The following is a 23,871-nucleotide window of genomic DNA, read 5'->3' as shown; positions in this document are numbered from 1 at the left end:
AGCCCCAGTTGTTGACCCCAACTTTCTCCCAGTGGGATCCACCAGGCTCCCAGAAAACCCCACTCTACTCCCAGAACAAATCTTCCTGCATCCCCAGCTCCAAGGACGGCACCAGCCAGGAAAACTCAACATCAAAGCCAAGATCCATCCATCCATCCATCCATCCATCCATCCATCCATCCATCCATCCATCCATCCATCCATCCATCCATCCATCCATCCATCCATCCATCCATCAATTTGGGACAGCAGTGGGGTAAAAAACCACCCCCAAAACTGGGCAGAAGAGGGTCAGGCTGCATTTTTGGGAGCAGAATTTTGTTGACATCGTGGCTGCCAAGGGGAGGGGGACGAGGGAAGGAGGAGAGGCCACGGACAGTACAGAGGGTCACCAGGAAAAATGCAGATTCCGAGAGGAGCAGCCGGCGGACGCGCCGGGAAACGCTTCCAAAGCGCTCCAGAAGCTTCGCCCCAGACTAAAGTAAACAAACCCCACGGAGGGACAGATCCAGCCCCTTCCCAGGATGGTGTCCAAGCATCTCCAATTCCTTCACTGTGGGCTGAGAAAGGACAGGATTCAACCACGACCCAGCCAGGTCATGTCAACTTTCCCAGCACGATTTCAGCAGCCACAGCCCAATTTTCTTTGGATATCCATCACCCTTTGAAAGCTGTAAATGCCTTTTTTTACTCCCCTTTTTTCATGCCAGGGTTTGCTTTCTCCCATCACCCAAGATGTAGGCATGGTGCTGGAGTTTTGCTGGGATTTCACCAGTCTGAAATGGGGAAAAGCTTGGAAAAGTTGTAGGTTTTGTTTTGCACAGCATAATTCTAGATTTGCTTTGGCTATTTTATTCTGATCAATTTTATTTTTTAAACTTTTATTTTATTTATGCCTTAATTAAGAAAATATCATCTCTGGGACCCAGCACAAGCCCCAGGATCAGCCATGGAGATGCCAATCCCTGGCCAAACCCAGAAAAGACAAATAAACCACGGAAGATTTGCTGTTCCCAACAACTCCTGCTAGGAAGCCCAATTCCCATGGAAAAAGGGGACTTTTCCAGAACAAGAATCACCACTCAGCACTTTGCAAGTCTAAACTCCCAGTAAATCATCCCAGCCTCAGGTGGGGGGCTGGAAAAATGGATTTTTTTTAAATCACTGCAAATTCTGGTGAACTTGGAGGGGGGAATGCTCTGAGGGCAGCTCCGAGAAAAAACTGGAGGCTGGATGAGCTGAAAAGCCGTGGGAAAAACCTGGGAAAAGCCTCACCTAGACCAAATCCATCTCAATCACTGTGGCATTTTGACCTTTTCAAAGGAAACTGAGGGTGCTCCCATTCCCCAGTGGAATTTTGTGATATTCCAGGTATTTTAGGATGTTTTTCCCTTCAGTGTGCCTGAGGGAAGCAGCACAGGACCCCTGCCCTTCTTTTTCCCTTCAACAAAACTGTTCTGACCAGAATTTCCCTTCCATCCACACTGCCTCGCTAAGGGACAGCCTGGATTTCTCAGGACTCTCATCTTTCCCTTTGTTTTGTTTCCCAGGGATTTCTCCTTCCCCTGTCTTAACTCCTGGAGTTTGGGGCACGATAATTTCCTGCAGGCAGCCGGAGCCGCGTGACCTTTATGAAACAACCCAGGGAGCACCTCCATTCCCAAACCAAGAAATGGATTTCGGAAATCCAAACCTTCCTTCCTTGGAAGCAGAAGGGCCCCTGGTGCCAGCCAGCCCCAGCTTTGCAAAGCCAAGGCACCGAACGGGTGCAAAATTCCTGCCGGAGCCAGCGATGGGATTGGAGCACAGCAGCAGCGCTTTGGGAAAAGCCAATTTTTGTGGTTCCTCCATCCCTGCATGGCTTCAACAGCTCTTCCTAACTACCATATCCAAGGAAAATCTGTCCTCCCCAGCTGGGAAACACCACTGTGCAGGAAAAGTGCAGCTCTATCCAAGCGCCATCATTTCTGCATCCCAGCGCTGTCAAAGAGACCCTGGATGGCAAAAAGTGACCCCAAAAAGCGATGCCAGAGCATTTCGAACCCCCACGAGCCTTTCTTGCCCTCTTGTTCCTCTTTTCCCAGCAGCTTTCCCAATATCTCCCATGAAAATCCAAGGGAATTGCATTTCAAAGGAGCTGCGAGTGGAGCTGACACCGCGATCTGCCAGGGCGTGAATCACGCTCACGTTATCAGCCAGCGGGAGAGAATTCCAGGATCCAGCCGGGAGCAGCTCCAGGCTACAGGGTTGTTTGGACAGGAGAGAATTCCAGGATCCAGCCGGGATGGTTGTTTGGACAGGAGAGAATTCCAGGATCCAGCCAGGAGCAGCTCCAGGCTGCGGGGTTGTTTGGCACAATCCGCTCAGCTCCTCTCCCACTGCTGGTATCATTTCATTTCAAAGCGTTGTGGAAGAACAGAAATCAAGGAAAAAAGGGAGAAGAAAGGATTTTCTGGGGCCGGCCCAAGCTGGAGAATTGAAATCTTTCAGCGCAAAATGTGTTTTTTCAAGATATTTGCTTTGCTTCCCATGGTGGGAAGGGCGCTTATTTATGGGATTATTATCCACTAAAGCAGGAGGAATTTGAGAATTCCTTAAGTGGCATCTTGGCCTGCTGGCTTCAGGAGCCTTCAGATTCAGCTGGATCCATGGAAAAGTTGCTTTCTCCTCCACACACCACTCCAAAAAGCCACTCTCCTCCAAATCCACCCAAACTTTCCAGGGCTTCTTCTTGCTCCAGCGCTCGCCCACATCCACCCTGCTCCAGCAGATCTTCCCCGTTCCCTGCCAGCTTGGAACAAGTTCACGGGAGCAACCCAGCCAAAACAAGCCATTTCTGGGATACTTTTGAAAGGTTTGGGCTGGAATTCTTGCTCCCTTTGGACAGATGGAGCAGCAGCTCTGCCGAGGGACAGCTCGCTGCTCCGAGCTGGGGCAGAACAGTTGATTCCCAATAAAAATGTGGTGATTTCCCAGTTTTACAGAGGAAATGGAAATGTAAGGTTTGGTCAGAGGAGGTTTTCACTTATGAATCCCACCGAACCTGGGTTTTTGTGGAGCGGGAGAAGAGGGTCCATTCCCCTCATGTGAGCAGAGGACATTCCCCACACACACAGTCTAAAAAAGGCCAGGTTTAGGTGGATTCTGGGAATCTGAGCCAATTTTGCATCCTCTGCTGCCTGATTATTTTATTCTTGATAAATATCTCCCTCTCCCAAGCCCTCTTCCCTTACAAGAAGCCATGAGGATCCTCTTCCCTTACACCTGCCATGAGGATCAGGTGGGACACAGAGACCTAAAGCAACTCCTCGATTTTACAGCCAAATCCCAGGGCACTGTCCCAGTTTCTTTTACTTTTTCCAGATCTAAAGATTATTTCAGCCATACAAAGCCAAGGTGTTCATCCCACCCAAGCCTCTGGATGTCTTCCCATTGGGATTGACATGGGCATTGACCACAGGCAGCTGGAAAATCCCATTTTCCACTTCCCCACATGGGCAAACCAGTTCCATAGTCACCATCAGAAATAGCACTGGGGGAATATTTGGGATGAAGATTTTCCTCCCAGGACCAATGGATACTTTCTTCCCTGTGAGGGTGGCGAGGCAGAAGTTTTCCAGAGAAGCTGGAAGTGTCCAAGGTGAGGGTGGACAGGGCTTGGAGCAACCTGGGATAGCAGAAGGTCTCCCATGGATGGAAATGGAATGGGATGAGTTTTCAGATCCCTTCCAATCCCAAGCCATTCCATGGTTGCCCCACCTTGGGAGGAGTGGAGAGGGAGAGCCAAACTCTTCATCCACACCAGATGAAGAGTTCCAAAGGCAGAGTCTAGAAGGACAGGTACCTCCTGGGAGTGTCTGTGGACGTGGCTGCCTGCCAAGCCCTCCTCCTCCTCCTCCTGCTCCCGCTGGGTTTTCCAGCACGGGAGCATCTCCCGCCTCCACCATTGTTCCCGGTCCCACCTGCTCCCGATTCCCCCCGTGCCCCCAGGCTTTGGGAACCGGCCCCAGCACGCGGGATGTTGTTTTTAGCAGCCTGACAGATGCCAAACCTGAGCGCCGCGCTTGATAAACCCAAGGTCAGGAAGGAATTTTAACTCCACTTAATTGCTGGGAGGCACCTGGGATCCGAAACACACCCAGGCAGGCGGTGGAGAGGCAGCTCGGGAGGGAAAAGCTGCAGAGAGAATGAAGGGATTAACTCAATTTCTTGTTTGGGTTGGGTTTTTTTAATGGAAATCCTGCTTTCTGCCAAGTTTTCTTGGAGCAAACGTTTCTGTCCTGCTGCCAGCCCTGCCAGCCTCAAGGAGGCAAAATTCCTGAGTCAGATTTTGCCAGGCAAAGTGATACTGCCTTCAAAATAACTCCACTGGGGAAAAAGGGGGTGGATTTGCTATTATTTCTTCACTCTGGCACTTTTCTTGAGCTTCCAGTTCCACCATTTCCAGTCCAAATGAACCTGGGAATCTCCAGGAATCTCCGTCAGCTGGGGATTTGAGAGTCAGTGAGCAACATGGGATTTGGGGTGTCACTGTCCCAGGATTTGGGTGCCACTGTCCCAGGATTTGGGTGCCACTGCTCCAGGATTTGGGTGCCACTGTCCCAGGATTTGGGGTGCCACTGTCCCAGGATTTGGGTGCCACTGCTCCAGGATTTGGGTGCCACTGCTCCAGGATTTGGGGTGCCACTGTCCCACCTGAGGACCTGAATTCCTGCTGGGGGCTGCTTCCCATGCTCATCCCACTTCTCCATCCCTCTCCCCACCCTGCTCTGGATCCATCCACTGAAGGGAATCCTCCCTGGAGTTTTCCAGCCCAGCACCCATCACAGCTGTGGCCTCCAAGCCAGGGATAAATCCCTTTCCCTGCTCCCAGCTGCTGGATGCAGGAATCTGGCCGGCGCATCCGAGCCCTCGCTCCTCGGCCACCGCCTCTCACGCTGCCCTCCCTTCCAAGAAAAATGGAAACAGGAGACAAAGGAACTTTCCTACGCCGCATCCAGGCCTGCCTGCTGCCAGACGAGCATCAGGAGGTTGTCTGAACGTGCAAATCCCGATTGCTCCCAAGGAAAACTAGCAACAGCCAGAGCCCGAGCACAGAGCGGGAGCTCCAGCTCAGCCTTTGGCAGGAGCCGCACCACAGCCAAGTGCACAGTTGGGATGGAGTCACCAAAAGGGGATGAGGTGGGATTTTTCCCCTCAGGAATATTTTTAGCAGCCCAGAATTCCCTCTCCTGCCTCTCCTTGTGCCGAGGTTTGCCCTGAGGGGCTCCTGGAGCTGCTGGGATGTGTTGGGGCAGGTGTTTGAGCTCACCAGCGCTTTGCCAGAAGGGAGAGGATCCCTGTGCTGGGATTCCCAGAGAAGCTGTGGCTGCCCCTGGATCCCTGGAAATGTCCAAGGCCAGGCTGGATGGGGCTTGGAGCAACCTGGAATACTGGGAGGTGTCCCTGACATGGCAGGGGGTGGAATGAGATGAGCTTTGGGGTCTCTTCCAACCCAAACCATTCCATGTGAGATGGGAGTTCTGGATTTGGTTTGCAGGGATCCAGAACAAGCTGGATCAGATTGAAATTGTTTTTCTGTTGAAGACACGACGATCTCCAAATGGAAAATCCAAATAACAGCAGGAACAGTCCCCCTCAGGAATGTTTGGGATGAGGAAGTGCTGCAGGTCCTGTCCTCAAACTGGTGTTCCCATTTTTCCGTCATGTCCCCATTGAACCCAAGGAGGTGGTACTGGAAAATTGATCCCTAATTCCAATTATTTATGGGTGCCCTGAGATGGCCCCGAGCTGGAGCCCCAACATCCCCAACATCCCAACATCCCCACTGTGGATCTGAGCAAAGCTTTATCTCCAGCCAATGAAAGAGAAATTAATGAATTGCAGAAAATTAAAAATTTGTGGGATTTGTCACCACCTCCACCCCACAACTTCCACATTTTGCTCAGCAGAACCAGACAGGGACCATTTCTTGATCAACCTTTTGAAATTCCGACTTTCTTGGGAAGAAATCCAGTAAAATCTGACCTTTCCTCAAACACCCGTAAACCTTCTTGATTTTTTTCATTTTGCTTTAAGATTCCCTGTTTTTATTGGGCCCCAAATGCCGAGTTATTCCTCATTTTTATTTGCCTGCCCTTTTTATTTCCCTCCCCTTTTCTTGCCACCGAATCTGGCAGGGAACATCCCAGAGGAGGGGGAATTTTCCACCCTTTCTGGTAGCAAATTCCTTAGGTTGCATTTGAGCCTTTTGTGGCTTCAAAGGAACAGCTTGAGCTCCACAAGGCTCCGGATTGGCCAAGGAAACCTGAAACATCCCAAGATTCCTAAGGGCAGAAGAATTTTTAAAAGGTTACATCGTGGAAAAAGAAAATCTGGAAACCTTGCAGAAGCCAGGAGCTTCCTTGGATGCTCCAGCAAAAAAAAAGGGCAGAAGAGGGGGAGGGAACATCAAAATTCCCCCCTGGAAGCAAATTCCACCCGACAGAAGGAAAAGCATTTGATGTCCTGCAAAGCCAAAGTGGTGAAGAGCTTTCCTGACCCTTTTCCCAGATCCATGCAGATTATTTTCCCTCCATTTTCTGGCACAGCATTCCAAAGGCACCCTGTGCTGTCCCTAGGGGCTTCCAAACCCCTTTTTCATGGGAATATTTCCATTTCTCATTCACTTTCTCAAGGCCCTTTTAGCACAAATCCCTAAACTTTGGGATTAAACCTGCAGAGGGAATATCCCAAATTCCCTCTGCTGGGGTGTGGGAGCTTTGAGGCAAATCCTGAGTGTGGGGCTTTGGGCTGGGAGGAAAATCCAGTGATCCTTCCTTAATATTCAGTATAAGAGGTATTTTTGCCACTTGGTTGGGGAATGGAATAAAATAAAATAAAACAAGAAAACAAATAAACAATAAAGTAAACAAAATAAAAATGGAAATAAAATGAAAAAGAAATAAATATAAATAAAATACATTTAAAAGAGAAATGGCATCAAAAGAAGAATGAAATAAGAAAACAAATAAATAATAAATAAAATAAAATAAAAATGGAAATAAAATGAAAAAGAAATAAATATAATTAAAATACATTTAAAAGAGAAATGGCACCAAAAGAAGAATGAAATAGAAAGTAAAACTAACAAATAAAATAAAAATAAAAATTACTGAAATAAAATGGAAAGGAATAAACAGAAATTAAATAAAAGAAGAAAATAAAAAGGCAAAAATAAAAGTAAAATGAAAAAGAGTTTAAAAATGAAATAAAAAGTAAAATAGAATTAAAATCATGAGTAAGATAAAAAAACAAAATGAAAAATAAAATAGAAATAAAAACATACAGGGAATAAGTAAAATAAAAAGACAAAAATAAACTGAAATAAATATTATAAATAAATAAGCTGAAAATGAATAAAAATATAATTAAATAAACAAAAATTTAATGAAAATATAATTAAATAAGCTGAAAAAAATGAAAGTAAAATAAAAATTAAAATAAAATAAAATTCCGAAAACCAGAAAAAACAAAACAAAATTTAGAAAACCAGAAAAATTTTAAATAATAATTAAATGAAATTAAAAAAAAAAAAATCCCCCTTTCCAAACCCACTGGAGCAGCCTGGATTGCACAATCCCATAAAACCCTGAGTGAACTCTGGGCTCTGGAGAGAAGTTTCCTATGGAAAACCAAGGAGTGCGAGGGGCTGGGGAGAGCTCGGGAATGGCTTTAGCAGGGCTGTCCCCAGGGCAGGCGCTGCCTCCTGTCCCTGGAAAAGGGAAAAGGGGAACTGAGCCCCCATCCCTGCACAATTCCCATTTCCCTCCCGCCCTTCCAGCAGGGACCGGGCCAGGAGCTCCCGGTGGGATCCGCGATGCTCCAGGAGCAATTCCCGCCTGCTTTTCCAGCAAAATCTCCCCAGGAATGGGAAAGGCAGCTGGAGCAGAGCTCGGGGAAATCAGCTTGGAGCTCCGGCAGCCTCGGGATTCCCAAGGAATCCTGGAGTTTGGGCTGAGCTAAGCAGATCCTTGGGCTCCCTCCTATTCTTAAATGCATTCATCCATCCCGGGAATCTGCTCTGCCCCAGGGATTGGGGAGCTGGGAAGCCCCAGGATGAGGCAAACTGGGCTCTAAGTGGGACAGGAGCAGGTTTTGGGAATGAAGCCTTGGATCCACATCCTCTCTCTCCAAACCAACCAAATCCCAGCAAACAGATGGAAAATCCTTTTCCCATCCCTGTAAATAAACCACTCCAAACTGGAAAAAAAGCTTTTGTCCCCATTTTTCCAGTGCTGATGGATTCTAATCTTGATTTTCCCTCTATTTCCTGCTACAGCAGCCCAAAGCCACCAAAGCTGTCCCCAAAGCTGCCTGGGGATGTCAAATCCCATTTTAAGGCTCAAAAAATGAGAAAAAGTCCTGAAATCCATAATTTATCCTTTGGCAGCAGCCAAAATGAACCGTAAATGAGATTTAAATCAAATCTGCCCCAAAATCAATGAATTAATGGCTTTGAACTCTCTTATCAATTGAAATATCCACAGGTAGATGCTGTCCTGCTTTCCTGCTTTTTCCTGGGATGGGACAGTGGGACAGGAATTGCTGCTGGAGCACCAGATAGATCCAGAGGCTTGGAGCCACCCCTGTGTCCCCGCCCAGAGGTGACAGCGTGGCAGGAGAGGCAGAAAATTCCCTCCAAAGACGTGGAGAGGCAGGAGAAGGGCAGGGAAGCTCCAGAGGGAGCTCCCTCGCTGCCAGGAATGCCGAGGTGAGGAAAAGCTCCCTGATGGAGACAGATGGGAAGCATGGAATGAGAGGTCTCTGGCTGTTGTTTCCCACAAATAAACAACCCCAGAGCCCGATGGCAAAGGCAGATATTCCTGGGAGCTCTCCACAGCCAGGGATGCTCCAGCACCTCGTTCCTTAATTGGGGATTGTCATTGGATAATCCAGGAAAACACAACAATGCTGGAAGCAGGGATGGGATGGGGGAAGGACAGGGAGAGCTGGGATGTGGTGCTTGGGAAAAGCTCATTAGTGCAGCTGCAATTAGCGCTGCTCTGGGGTGACAGGATGCCAGGATAGCTGGGGATTCCCTCCTTCCCTCCTGGCACTCACACAATTCCTTAAATCTGCAGGGTGGGAACAGCCAGAACTCACTCAGGGTTGCCCTTTTTCCTTGCTTTGGGCATCTCCAAGCCCAAGCTCCAGCTCTCCTGAGACCTGGGATGTCGGGAAGATGGGATGCCAGAATCTTAAAGGACTGGAGATTTTTTCTTTCCTTGGCTTTGTTTCTCAATCTTACCCCAATAATCCATGAAAAACATTATTATCCTAAAAAAAACCAGGAAAGCCTGGATGGTTTGGGGAGCCTTCGTCCTGCCTATGACCTCTGCTCACCGAGGGCATTTTCAGTCTGTGTTTTATGACTGAAAACCTCCTGGACCTGTTTTTCCCATTGCTGTTTTCCACGGATGAGCCTCTGGAAGCTGCACGGCCAGAAACACCCGGATCGCTCAGACAAAGCGTTTTTTAAAGCTGAACTCCGGCGCTGAAAGAACCAAAGCGCAGAGCTGGGGGGGCACGCCTGGATCCCATGCTGGGCCTGAGCAGGGATCCTCTGGAAAAGGAGGGGAAGTTGTGAGAGGGAGGAATTCCCAGCCCCTGCTCTTGGGAACAAAGCCAAGGCAGCTCCTGGAGGGGAGCTCAGGTGCGTTGGAGCAGGAGGAGGGGGGGTATGGGATTGTTCAGAGCGCTTGGAATTGTGTTCAAAGACCTTTCGCCGTGCATTACAGGCAAAGAAGCAGGAGAATGGGTTTGGACATTTATTATTCTGTCTAAATCTGTGTCTAGGCTTGGCTGGAACAGAGCACCAGGGGTTCTCTGGGATTGGTGGTGCTCTCCAAGGCAGAGCTGGCTCTGGGACAATCCATGCCGGGATCAGCCTGTCTGGATTCCCTGCTCACTGCAGAGCACCTGAGTGAATCCTTCACCCATTCCCAAGCACAGAGCCGGCTTTCCCGTGGATCAGGAGCTCCTGACAAAGCTCAGCTTGGTCCTACAAACAGCAGAGCTCAGGGGGGACAAGAATGTGGGACATAAAGGACAAAAGACATCACACAGAATGTGGGATCATCATCACACCTGGCACAACACAAGCAATCGAACTCTGATTTAAATCCAATTAACTCTGATTAAATTCTGATTAACTCCTATTAAACTCTGATTAATTTTAACTCTGCTTTTTCTGGCACAACCAGGAGGTTTTAACACACTGTGGAGCATTCAACTGGGGATTGCTGGAATGCTGGCACCGGGAATGACTGGGAGACAGGATGCACTGGGAGACAGATAAGAGATAAGAGATAAGCACCAGGATCCTGCCCAGCACTCTGGCATCCTCATACAATAAAGAGCTTTATTCCACTGCTCCTGGGACTGGTGGGCACTAATTTAACCCAATTAAAGTGCTATTGCAACAGATTGAATTAATGACTCCACTGAGGGCAAGGCAGATCTTATCCAGGGATTGGGAAACCTCATTTGCTGCGAGAAATGCACGGGATTGGGAATAACCTGCAGAGGGAGTGGCAGAGTCAGGAGAAGCCCTGGTTTTGTACAGGTTTGGAGCCCTGCAGGCTCCAGAGGGATGGAGGCACAGCAGGACCAGCATCATGCTGGGATTTCCATGGATTTTGCTCTCTCTGGGGGAAATCTCTCTTTATTCCAGCTCCAGGGAAAGATTTCCAGCTGCACAAAAGGCTGCAGGGTGCAGGGTGTTCTCTCAATCCCCCTCTCCTGGGGAAGCTGCCCTGGTGTCTCCTGGTCCACGGGAAATGTCACTCCACCCTTTCCATGCACTGCAGTTGCTGGAATGTTTCATTTTTCCCTGGCAATGTTCAACCTCAGTGACCTGCTCCAGGTAAAGGGGTCTCTGCTCCTTGCAGGACCAGATGAGCTTTAAAATTCCCATCCCAAACTGATTCCATGATCTGATAATGCTGGGAATGCAGGTAATTCTCTGGAATTCTCGGACACAACCAGCGCCCAGCCCAGCCCCAGAGAGTGCTGTCCCCAAGGAAGGACACGTGTCCCTGATGGCCACATCCGAGCCGTGCCAAAGCTGGGATTGAGGAATAAAGTTGGGATTCCTTCCTCCTGTGTGTTCCTCACCCATCCCAGCCCTGCAGGGTCAGAGGTGCCTCTCCTCAGCCCCATGCCAGCCCCAGAGCCTTTCCCATGGTCCTGGAGTCGAGTCCCAGAGTGGGAATCACTGCAAAACCAACAGAGCCTTGGAGAGCGTGGAAAGATGCCAGAGAGAGAGAGATGGGAAAAGCTCCCAATTCCAAGTGCCAGAGAAGACAATGAGACATAACAAAGCTTTGTTTGGGAGGGGGATTTCTTTAGGGAAGAGGGGAGAAGGCTGGACAGGGCGTGGGGGGAGTTTCAGTCTATCCCAGATCAAATCCAGCACTCCAATAATTCAGAGGAAGCAAAAAATTTTTCACATCCAACGACCACATTTTGGTGCAGAAAACAGCCTGTCCAGACAGATTTCTGGAGCAGCTCATTCCAAGTGCTGGGAGCTTCACTGGGATGGTGCTGGAGCAGCAAAATGTCCTGGGACAGGGAAACCTTCCTGCTCACCCAGAGGGATTTCCCTTGGGAAACTCGAGGAGGTCCCAGTGAAGCCCTGAGCCCCTGCAGGGACCCCTGCACTGATCCTGTCCCTCCCTGGGGACCCAGAGGCTGCTCAGACACATCCAGGAGAGCCTGGGATTTGTGCCCCCCGTCCTGGGGACTCCTGGTGCTCCCCCAGACCCCACAGCCACCTGCTCAATGGCATTCCAGGTGCCTTTCCATGGCTGTTCTGGGATGATCAGCTCAGGTTTGGCATCTGCCTCAGCTGCCTGAGGTGAGGCAGGTGAATCCACGCTTCACCTGCCAAGGATTTCCACTGAGAGAGGCTGAGCCAGAGAATTCCCCACTGTGACAGCAACAACAACAAAAAAAACCCCTCTGGAGTGCACTGACCTGGCTGTGAACTGTACAGGGAGAAAAAACATTCCAGGAGCTGGGAGCTGCTGCTCCCTCAGCCTCTCTGGCTGTACCTGGGAGGTGAGAAAAGCTCTGGGCTGGGATTTGGAGCTGCCCCGGGCACCTCCAGCCCCACCAGCTTTGGACATCCCTGCTCCAGAAGCCTGGGATGATCAATCATCACCCAGAGGCTGCTCCAAACCCCAGGATGGAGGGCATTTCCCAAACCTCTTCCATCCAAGTTTGTCCCACTGTGCTTTGTACTTCCCCCATGGCAGGAGGAGTTTCCTGCATCCTCAGGCAGCAGTGAAGATTTAAATATCCCAAATATCCCACATTTGGGGAATGTGTGCCTGGATTCTGGAAGAGCTCATCCCTGCTGGTTTTCCTTCCATCCTCACCTTGGTGCATTTTAAATACATTTTTGGCAACAAATTCCCATCGTTTTTTTTTTTGGTACTCTGTTTTGGAGAAAATTCTAGATTCAGCAGGAGAGAATTCCCAATCCAGCAGGATTTCATAGAGCTCAAGAACAAGTTCACTTTTCTTTCTTTGTATTATTATTTTTAATATAAATAGAAATCTTTCTCCCTGTTGCCTCTCTCCTCCTAATTCCTAATTGGACAAGGCAGGCTCTTTCCTATTTCTGATAGGGCTGTGCAAAATTATGAGATCCATTAAATTTCCAAGGGGGAAAAAAAGCCCCTCCAAGCCTTCTCTGCTGATTTCCAAACCCTCCCCTGAACACACGTGCTCTGGGCAGGGTAATTTTGTTTGGGGTAATTCACTTGGGCTAATTTCCTGGAAGTCTTGCAGGATACATGACTCCATTTTTGGGTGGTTTTCTACATAAATTCAGATTAATTTCCCTGAGAAATATTTACGTGTAAAATATCTCCGGAGAGAGCAGAGGGTTGTTTTGGTTTTGATGTTTTGGTTTGGTTTGTTTTTGGTTTTTTTGGGGTTTTTTTGGGGGGGTTGGTTTTTGGTTTTGTGGGGTTTTTGTTTGTTGGCTTGTTTTTTGGGGTTTTCTTGTTGGTTTTTTTTTGTTGTGGTTTTTTTTTTTTTTTTTTTTTTTTTTGTGTGTGGTTTGTTTGTTTGTTTTTGTTTTTTTTTTTTTTTTTTTTGTTTGGTTTTTGTTTTTTGGGGTTTTTTTGATTGCAGGAGCAACATGGCCTAGTGGAAGGTGGAATTGGAATAAATCCTTTTTATCCAAATCCCAACCCAACCAATTCTAACCTAATTCCAGTCAGGAGAGATCCCTAATACCAATCAGGAAAGGTCCCTAATTCCAGCAGGAAGGATCCCTAATTCCAGCCAGGGGAGATCCCTAATTTCAACCGGTATAGGTCCCAAATTACAGTCAAGGGAGATCCTTAATTTCAATCAAGGGAGATCCCTAATTCCAACCAGGAGAGATCCCTAATTCCAATCAGGGAAGATCCCTAATTCTTGTCAAGGGAGATCCCTAACTCCAATCATGAAAGATGCCTAATTCTAGTCAGGGGAGATCCCTAATTCCAATCAGGAAAGATCCCTAATTCTAGTCAGGAAAGATCCCTAATTCCAATCAGGAGAGATCCCCAATTCCAGCAGGAAGGATCCCTGATTCCAGTAAAGGGACATTCCTAATTCCAGCCAGGAGAGATCTCCAATTCCAGTCCCCACATCTGGACCCAAGGAGCTCAGCATCTCCTGCAGAAGGAGCAGGGATTGGAGGGAGCCTGAAGAGCAGCAGAGCAGCTCCTCACACTTCCCCATCCCTCTGCTTTTCCCCCATGGACTCTTTCCCCCAGTATAACCCCACTAAGGAGATGTCTCCCCTTTGGGATTTTTGGGACGTTCTGCTGTCCTACAAATCCCAGCTGGCCCCGAGCTCTGCTGGAATTTGCTTTTACCTCCAGGTAGAGCAGGGCTGCTGTGGCAGGGCTCAGTCCTGCTGTCCCTCCCTGAATTCAGCCTCCACTGGATCCCACACCGGGAAAATCCCAATCCTGGATCCCAAATGTCACCTCTGGAGCCATCCTTTGTCGGGACAGACGGACAGGGGACATGAGGTCATTGAACCTTGGTGCCCACCACCATCCTGGGAGGTTCTGCAAGGGACTGGACTTTGGGATATCCCAATGCCACGAGGGGATGCAGGTTTGCAGCATCTTTCCCACATCAGGAGGGAGATTTGGGGCTTTCCAGGGGAAAGCTTCTTGTTCCAGGGTGGATTTTCACGCTCTGAGAGGCAAAATTTGGAAGCTGCTCGCAAGCCAGGAAGGGAAAATTGCAATCCAGGGAGGAGGGGAAGAAAACCTGGATGCAAAGCCACCCTCCTCACTTACAGGAAGGCAACAGTGTGGAAATGAACTTCCCAAAATAACGGGAATTTAACGCTAAGCAAAACACCCGGCCGCAGACGGACTTAATCACTCCGAAGTGAGGGAAAATCATTAAACAAACAGCACAATCCAAAGTGTTGATTTTGGGGATATATCCAGCTATCAGCTCTTCAGGAGAGCAAATAAACCTCGGGAATTGCACAGCACAAAGGTCCCTGGAGGGCTGAGACAAAGGGAAATACCCAAACCCGAGCCTCTGCTGACACACCAGGTCCATAAAGGCTCTTTCACAGGGAGGGAGGCAGGGCTGGGAAGGGAATGGGGATTTCCAGCAGCACTTTATGGGCATTTTTCTTCCCTGATTCCTTATTTTTCTGCACCATAATCCCCATTCCACCATAAAAAATGTTGATGAGGATTGTGGTTGGTGGAACCGTCCCTGGCCAAGAGCAGCTCCTGGGCTGCTGCTTCCCTAAAATTGTGATTCCCAGTGGCTCAGCCACTCCAGTGACCTCCTCAACCTTTTCCCTGTGGTAAAACCTGGGATATAACTTTTTATCCTCCTCCTCCTGTTTTCCTTCCTATCCAGCTCTGTTTTCAGAACAGATGATCCAGGGATCAGGGCTCACTATGGAGTTTCCCATTCCTTTTGCACAAGGAAATCTGTGCAAAAAGGGCACAGAAAGTTCAGCTTTTCCATAAATCCAATACCCTGGAAGTCTCTAATTGGCAGGGTGGGATCCTTACACTGGGCTTGATGGGAGTTCTGCTCATGGAAATTGTCCCTGAAACTTGTGGGACCATAAAATGGGAATTCACCAAGTGCTTTCAACCTTGAATCCCTCCCCACTCGCCTGGATGGGGAATTTCACTGGTTTTATAGGAAAAAAACTGGGTAAAACCTTAGGAATTATGTTTTCTGTCACACCTACATTTTCCAAAGAAGAGAAGGGATTTTCCTGAACAAGCAAAGATCCTTTACAGGGATTTAGGAGTGGGAGCGACGCAGAGCGGCTGTGGAGCCGCTGGAGCGAGGATTTTCATGGAACAACCACTTGGAATAAATCACCCTCCTGGAATCACAGCTCCACACCACAGAGATGCCCAGATGCCAACGCACACACTCAGCAGAAGCAAAGAAATCAAAACCAGAGCTGAAAATCCCGGTTAAAATCCCCCCAAGAACCAAGAGGGACGTGAATCCGCCTCTGGAGCTGCTTTTGGAAGGAGTCCCCGGAGCTCCCCACGCCAGCAAAAGCTCTGCTGGGCCCTCCCGATTTTCCTGAGTCACCAGACGGTCAAGCAAACATCAGGCACAGGATTCCTGTCCAGATCCCCATCAAGGCGTTTACATACAGGAACCAACCCCAAATTCCCCTCCCCAAACAACCCCGATGATTAGCGTTGATTAATGGGGCTGTTAGAGGCTCATTCATCACCAGTAACTCACAACATCTTTTTCCACACCAGTTCCAGCTCCCGAGGAGCTGGAAAGGGAAATGGTTCCTTTTCACGGCTGTTGTTGCCTGTTCGCAAACACATCCCGGGTTTGGGGTTTGTTCAGGGTTGACCACAAGTCCTGCCCAGGTCCAAAACCTCTGCACAGCGCCGGATTTTTCATTAATTGCCATCTCTCTCCCATATTTTCTTAAAATCATGGAATCATTTAAATTGGAACAGCCCTCTAAGATTGAGTCCAACCCATCATTCCCTCAGTGCTCCACTGACCATGTCCCCAAGTGCCACATCCTGTTCTCAAATCCCTTCAGAGATGGGGATTCTAGGGTTGGACAACCCATTCCAGACAGAGATTTTCCCTAAAATCCAACCAAAACATCCCCTGGCACACCCTGAGGAGGAGTCCCCCTTACTTGGAGGCTGCTCGGTGTTGCTCAATTTCTGAAATTATTTTATTTCCCCCCCAAGTTTAATTTTCCTGCAGGAAAGAACTGCCATAAAATCCTGGATTTGGAAACCAGGCAGTCCGGGATGCTGGGTTAGGAATGATACAGCACAAGGAAAAATGAGGTCAGGTTTTGGGCTGCAAACACATCCTTCCACCCAAAACCACAGAGAGTGTCCCATGCATGGGACCTTGAAACATGGAAACAGAGTCACACATCCACCCTCAATGGCCAAGATTCCACCTGAGACATTCCCTGCTTCCCAAATGTGGGATTTGAGTGTTGGTTTTCACAGGTTCCTTTGGGAAGGTGCAGGATAATTTGGGCTCACCTTATAAAAGGCACCACATCCTAAGGACAAACAATCCTACAGATCCATTGGGAAAGGACAGCTCCGTCCTCATGGATGCAGGAAATCAGGGAGCAGCCAGCAAAAGCACATGAGCAAAGTCCAGAACATGGAAAACTGTCCCCACTGTGTTATTTGATTTACCAATCAATAAATAAGGATCTGTTTCCTTACCTTCCCTGCTGGATCCACGCTCCAGTGGGGATCAGAGCCGTCTAGGATGGCCTCAGTGTTAATCCAGGCTCCTGCTCCAGTCCCAGCCCCTCATCTGCCCCTGGACACCTTTGGGATAAATAAAAAACCCCATTAAGCCATTTGTTTTTTTAACAAGCAGGAAGCTCTGAGTTGCTGCTCCTCTGTTTCCCCACTTTTCTCTTTATCCAGGGATATCAGCAATGGGACAGCAACAAGGCAAAGCACCTGAGCAATGTGAGCAGAAAAAGCTACAAGGCAGAGCAGAAATCCCTTGTGACAGTGGAACTGATCCCTGTCCTCCAGGAATGGGGCTGGGAAGGCTTTCCCAGAAGTTACACATCTGGGATGATGTTGTGGATGGAATTAGGGCTCCTCAGAGCCCCCCACATTCCGGTTCTTTCCCCAAACACTTCCCATTGTTCCAGTTCCCAGCCAGGCCCGTGGGAGGAGAGGCTCCTCCAGACTCATGGGGGTGACCTAAGGACGGAGACCCAAATGGTCCCACTCCAAACCATCTTCCCTGTGCCACACGTGGGCATTTCCCAGAGATCAGGCAGCACTGAACCTCAGGAAAGGCAGGAATTTTCACCAATTCCTCCTCTCCCTCCGTTCCTCCCCAAACCCAAGTGGTGGAGGCCGAGTCTGAGGCATGGGCTGGGTGTCCCCTGTCCCCATGGAAGGATCAGCTTTCCATGGAGCCACAGGGAGCTGCCATCATTCCTGTGACAGCTCCGGGGCCCTTCCCAGCCCGCTGGACTCGCCTCCTGTCGCTGCGGATCGGACAAAAATCTCCAGTCATCCAAAAGAGGATTCCAGCAGGCCCTCCAGGTAATTCCTCAACCTTGAGACAGGCCTGGAGAGCCATAGTTCCCTCCTTAATCCCCTAAAAAACATCCATGGGAATGGCAAGCTGGCTTCCCCCTTGCCCTGGAGCCTCCCTGCTTGGGGCTGGACAGGCTGGAATCCCAGCTCCTCCAGGAGCTCAGTTCCAGGTCAACGAGCCCATGAAGGGTGACTGGATGGAAGGAATGGCACATGCCATTGCCATGATGGGATGTGGCCAGATGGGCTTTCCCCAGCTGATGCTGTCCTTGGGCTGTGTTATTTCTGCATTATTCCTGCATTATTCCTGCAGCACCTGGATGCTGCCCCCATCCCGGGAATGCAGCAGCTCATCCCAGCACTGGGAGCCTCTGGAAATGAGCCCAGCTGGGGGCTCTCCCTTCCTTTTCCCACATTTATGTGTTAACAGCAACAATTGTGCAACCTGGATAGTGGAAATTGTCCCGTCCCGTAGCAGGGCATGGGATGGGATGAGATTTAAGGTTCCTTCCATCCCAAACCATTCCAGGATTCTCCAATAATTTATTTAAGGTCCCTTCCATCCCAAACCATTCCAAGATTCTCCAATAATTTATGTATACATTTTATAAATACATTCTGTGGGTTTATATCTGTATTTTACATGAGGCATCACCAAGGGAGGAAGAAGTGATGAAACTACCTAATGGATCATGGAATTGCAATTCCTAGAGTTAGGATTATCACAGTGCAGAAATTTTTGCACACAGAGGCTGGAGACAGAACTGTAAGAGGGTTTTTTAATTCCCCCTTTCTAATGATCAGTTCACGTAAATTATGGGAAGGAAGCACCTCCTAAAAAAATGGATACAGCAGTGGGTTTGGGTATTATGGTGCTGAAAACAAGGATCACAGGGTACAAGGAAAGGGAAACTGGGCACCATCCCCCTCAGGAATCTCCTTAGCTCTGCAGAAGAGTCCCTGGAACAAGTGTCCCTGGAATTGTCCCTTTTCCCATTAAAATTCACAGAGGAGGATCAAGGGTTAATGGATTCAGGTTTCTCCTCCCAAAGCCTTTCTGGCGAGCACCATCCACTGGCTCCCCAACTTCAACTGCGCAGCATATTTCTGCTGCTTTTTCTCCATCCCTTAAGGATTTTCCTCTTTGTTCCCACTAACATCCTCCAGGACCGGATCCATCCTTTGGCAGGACTAAACCAACACAAAGGATCCTGCCCAGTTTGTTTGCACCCAATCCCAAGGGGAAAAAGCAGCTCCCACAAAAATGAAGGAGGATAGCAAGCATGACTCCAGCAGTTTTCATGGCATGGAGCCAGGCTGGAAACACTGATGGCAATAATTGCCTGGAGCCTCCCAAAAAGCACTGGCCACTGATTTTCCAAATTCTGGAAGACATATATTTGTGAGCAACCACCAGACTCCATCAGCTCCTCCTGACCAAATGCTCCACAGTGACATCATTCCACACTGGCATCATCCTGAGAGAAAAACCACAGCATTCCTGGAGCCCCAGCAGAAACCTGACACATGGAATGCCTGATCCTAGAGTGGACCTTATCCCTGTTTTCCTATGAGTCATTTTCCATCCCACTGTCTGCCCAAAAATGCTTTTTTGTTGTTTATTTATTAAAGGATCCCTCAATGGCTTCATTGATGACCGAAGAAAGGAGGGAAGGAGGCAGGGACTGGGATCTGCCACTGGGCCTGGCCTAACTAAACCCAGTTGCCACCAGATCTGCTGCCAAAACCTGGGACAGCACTGGAGCAGCAGGGTGCAGACCAGGCTTTGTGTTCTAAACCAAAGTCATGTCACAAATAATAACAAAAAGAGAAGAGACATTCCTTGATTTTCCATGAGTGACACAGAATGGAGGGATGGGGTTGTTTTGGTTGACTGCTAAAGCTCCATTTTTTGGCACAAAAGGAAAGGCCCCCAGGCCTGTCTGATGGGAACTGTAAGAAAACCATGGACCAATCCTAAAAAGTGAAACTGGCTGGTCCAAATCCACAATATAAAGAAAATGCTGGCTCCAGGCCTTGTCTGTGCGAGAGTCTGTGAAGAGCTCAGCATCAGCCCCGTGGGTGCAATGCAAAAGGAGGATTAAGCACCCAATTATTTAATAAATACCATTAATTGTGCAATTTGATCAATCTCCATCATCTCAGCAACCCAAGGAGCCCTGGCTGATCCCAGTGGTGACCATGTCATGAAGGAAGGAGCACATTGTCCTTCAACATCCTTCCCACACTGTCCTGGCACGGGGTGGGGCTCACAGTTCCACTAACACCAAAAATCACAGATCTAAAACAACAACATCCCCCATTCCCCTGCTTCAAAGAGAGGCTCTGCCTCCCCCAGCCCCAGCCAAACACCAGGAATGGACTCCAGGCAGTGCATTTCCATCCACACCTCCATAAATCCGTGACAGGAGCAGCACAGCCGGGCCAGGCCTGACTCTCCTGGCGCTGACAGGAGGCTCCCAGAGCAAATGTTCCACGTTTGTCTTCGATTTGTTCTTCAGCAGGAGGAGCAAAGGTCAGGCCTAGGCTCCCCCAGGAGGGCCCATTTGCTGTCCAGATGTGATGAACGTGAAGGGCTTTTCTGGGAATGGACAAACAGCTGCTCTGCAGCCCCAGCGCCATTCCCACCTTCCTGCTGTTGGGAATGTGTCTGTTCCCTTGGGCTCGTGCACCAGGGATGGGGCTTGGGAACAGCAGAGTCAGGGATGTGTCTTATTCATACAGCACCTGGTGTGTACTGAATCACAAAATCATGGAAGGGTTTGGGATCTAAAAGATCCCGAGATCTTTTTTAAGATCTAAAAGATCATCTTGTTCCAACTCTGATCCATGGGCAGGGACGCCTTCCACTAGCCCAGGTGCTCCAAGCCCCATCCAGCCTGGCCTTGGACACTGTGAGGGATCCAGGGGCAGCCACAGCTTCTCTGGGCACCCTGTGCTCACCCTCCCAGGGAAGGATTTTCCTTCCCTGGAAATTTTCCCAATATTCCATCTAAAGCTACTCTTGTTCAGTCTACAAGCCCAAGGAAGCTCATCCTGGAGCCTGAGCACCCTCACAAGCCCCTGTTCCCCGGGAGAAGGGGCAGACCCGACCTCCAGTGAAGACAAGGAGAGGCAGAACCCTCTGAGCCTCCATCCTGCCCTCAGCCAGGTCCCATGGTGGGGAAGATGCTCGTGGCAGCTCCATGAGATCACCCCCCCCTGCAGCAAGCACTGGGAAAAATCTCAAATTCTGGGGGAAAACCCCAACAGGGCCATGGCCCAGAGTCAGGGAGAGTCTGATCCAATGGTCCTGGAAGCTGCAGCAACTCCCAGTGGTTCTGCTTTGTCTTCTTGGGCTAATTGCTTTCAGGCTGTCAAGAGCTGCACGTCCTCAGAGCCAACCCTAAGGCCACTCCAATCCTGACTTATCCCAGAGCCAAAAATTCCTTATTGTCATTCCAGCCAGGAATGCACGTGGTGGTTCCACTGGGCTGAGAAGTGCAAACAACCCTGGTGCCCACCTGCCACCTCCTCCTGATCCCACACAGATCAAGTTCCTTAAACCTGGGGGTTTTTTGAGGTTGAACACCAGGTAAAAACAAACATCTCTCCTCAGCTGGAGATTTTTTTATCCTCTCCCGATGCTGAAATTATTGTGATGTGAAAATTATTACCCCAACAGAGGGAAAGTTAACTCCCCAGGACAGTCTGAGACATGCAAATATATCCATGATCTTTGCCATTTGCAGCGCAGTGGAAAATTGCTAAGAAAAGTTCCCATTGTGTCGGGGATGCCGCTCCAACCTCCTGGAATTTCTCTCTCTCTCCCTCCCTCCCTTCCCCCTGGCAGCTAAAAATGGCTCCAAACTCCCCAAAATGCTGGAGGTCGGGCAGTGACGCTGGAGCTCCACGAGGAAAGGGATGAGGATGTCCAAGTGCGTGGATCACTGCTCCCTCCCAGGCTCAGGGAGTGCAGGGCTCCCAATCCATGCTCCAAAACTGATGGGTGCCCTAAGGGTGGAGGTCCTGAAGTGCAGAATACTGTAGGAATAGTACAGATCATTCCACCCCAAGACCTCGGCATCAAGCTATAGACAGGGGGCATCCCTGAATCTTCAATCCATGCTCCAAGGCTGATGGGTGCTCCAAGGGTAGAGATCCTGCAGTGCAGAATACTGTAGGAATAGTACAGATAATTCCAGATAATTCCTGGATAATTCCACCCCAAGATCTTGGCATCAAGCCATGGATAGGGGACATCCCTGACATCTCCAATCCATGCTCCAAAACTAATGGGTGCTCCAAGGCTGGAGATCCTGAGGTGCAGAATGCTGTAGCAATCCCCATCAGATAATTCCACCCTAAGACCTTGGCATCAAGCCATGGATAGGGGACATCCCTCATCCCTGACATCTCCAATCCTTCCCACCACCCTGGAAGGTGGTAAAAGGCATTTCCCAATCCTCATGGCTTTGAAGGCACCTCCTTTGGACACTGCTCTCCCTCCTCCTCCCTCTAACACAAAAACACACATGTCCAGCATCCATGTGTTGATCCCAGCCCAAGGAACAGAAGCCCAGACACAGGAATGAAAAACTGGGACAACATTCCCACAGCTGGATGGCCAGAGTGGGACTCCTGGATCCATCTTTGGGCACAGGCACAAGTGACCTGATGTCTTTACAACCCACAAGAGCTCCCAGCAGTCTGCTCCTTAAATGCGGTCATGACTCCTGGAATACCAAAGGAGAAATGGAAAACCCAACTCCAGGCTCCTTGCTTTGAGGGCTGTGAGTTTTCCTGAGACTTTCCTGCCTTAATTCCTTCTTCCCTATGCTCCAGGAATGAAGCAGCAGGACAGGGGTCGGGCAAGAGAAGAGGGAAGTGCAGCTCTCCTTGGATGGGCACCTGTTTCTCCCAGTTTTCCCAACCCCATCCCTCCTCCTGCCAACTCCTTGTGCCTCAGACCATCCCTGTTTTGCCTCAGCCTCTCATCCAGCCTTTCCTCAGGAGGAAAGTGCAGGATCCAAGTGTGACACACACACAAGATGCAAAATCCAACCTCGCATCTTGGCAGGGAAAATGCCCATTCCAGGGCAAATGGGGGAAAATGGGAGATTTCAGGTGGAGCCACTGGATTCAGTGTTTCCCAGAGGCAGCCAGAGGGTTTAATTTCTGAGCATTTGTTAATTATCTCATTATTTCCAGGACCATGTGCTCCCTATTCCGATAGCAAAGGGACATCTGAGGTTGGTTAAACTGTTTGTAATGGGGCCATCTCCAGCTTTTTGGAATTTCCTGGCTGGCACCTGCCCAAATCAACACATTTTCTACGTAAAACAAGAGTTCCTCCAAGGAGCTGCTCTAAACAATTCCCTCGCTCAGCAATTTCGAATGCACTGGCTTTAGGGACTTCATAAATTGCAGGGAAAAAAGTCCCAAAACTGGAAAACAACAACAAAACATGAAACCTCTTTGACCCCTGCAGTTATCTGATGAGTGCAGGCAACAAAAATAGTTTGGAGATTGGGCAGATTTCCAATGAAGAATTTTTGGGTTTTCCCCTTAACTTGTGGCTGACAGAGCCATGGAAGGAGCCCCATGGAGCAGCAGCATCCTGGATGCTGGTTTAGGAAGCAGCAGCCTGAAACCTCTTATCACATCTGGAGTAGAGGGAATTTTTGGGATAATTCCCAGGTATCTGCTGAGGTATCAATGCTCCTTCCAGCCCTGACAGCAGCTAAAAGCCATGGACAGATTATCCTGGATCAGCCTGTCTCCATCCTTCCCAGAAAGCACCTTCACCATCACGACCTGCATCACAACATCCAGTTTGGAAAGGACCGTGCTGGGACATCTGGTCCAACCTCTCTGCTCTACCTGGATCACCCCAGAGCACTGGGCTGTGTCCAGATGGTTCTGGAACATCTCCAGAGAGGGAGGCTCCACCACAAGCTGGGACCACCACAAGCTGCAGCTAATGGCCGCCTCTGGATGCCTCTGGAAGAGCTGGACATGGAGATTTCCTGGCATTTTGGACTTTTCTGAGGTTCACGGGTGGCCCAGAATGTGACACAACACTGAGCTGACAGCAAAGCCCAGGGATTTGGGCTACAGCTCCTGGCTGGAAGTGCTGGATGTGATTCTTCTCCTCGGAGCTGAGCTGGCAGAGCAGCACTGCTGGGGAAAACTGCAGGGGAAGGGAAGGAAATCCAAGCATTTCCCAGGTCACCTGTTTTCCTTATGC

At 49.3% G+C, this 23,871-nt stretch overlaps 1 long non-coding RNA gene across 1 annotated transcript in view; it reads right to left on the bottom strand.

Annotated features, from left to right (window-relative positions):
- Positions 1–23,871, bottom strand: part of LOC134424079 (uncharacterized) — a 157,375-nt gene that overhangs the window by 44,856 nt on the left and 88,648 nt on the right. The window contains exon 4 of the long non-coding RNA XR_010029332.1: positions 16,779–16,886. This is a non-coding gene — a long non-coding RNA (uncharacterized LOC134424079). The remainder of the gene's footprint in view (positions 1–16,778; positions 16,887–23,871) is intronic.

The sequence above is a fragment of the Melospiza melodia genome, chromosome 13 (assembly GCF_035770615.1).
Source record: "Melospiza melodia melodia isolate bMelMel2 chromosome 13, bMelMel2.pri, whole genome shotgun sequence".
In the NCBI taxonomy this organism is placed as follows: domain Eukaryota; kingdom Metazoa; phylum Chordata; class Aves; order Passeriformes; family Passerellidae; genus Melospiza; species Melospiza melodia.
This window is presented reverse-complemented; position numbering and strand designations above follow the sequence as displayed.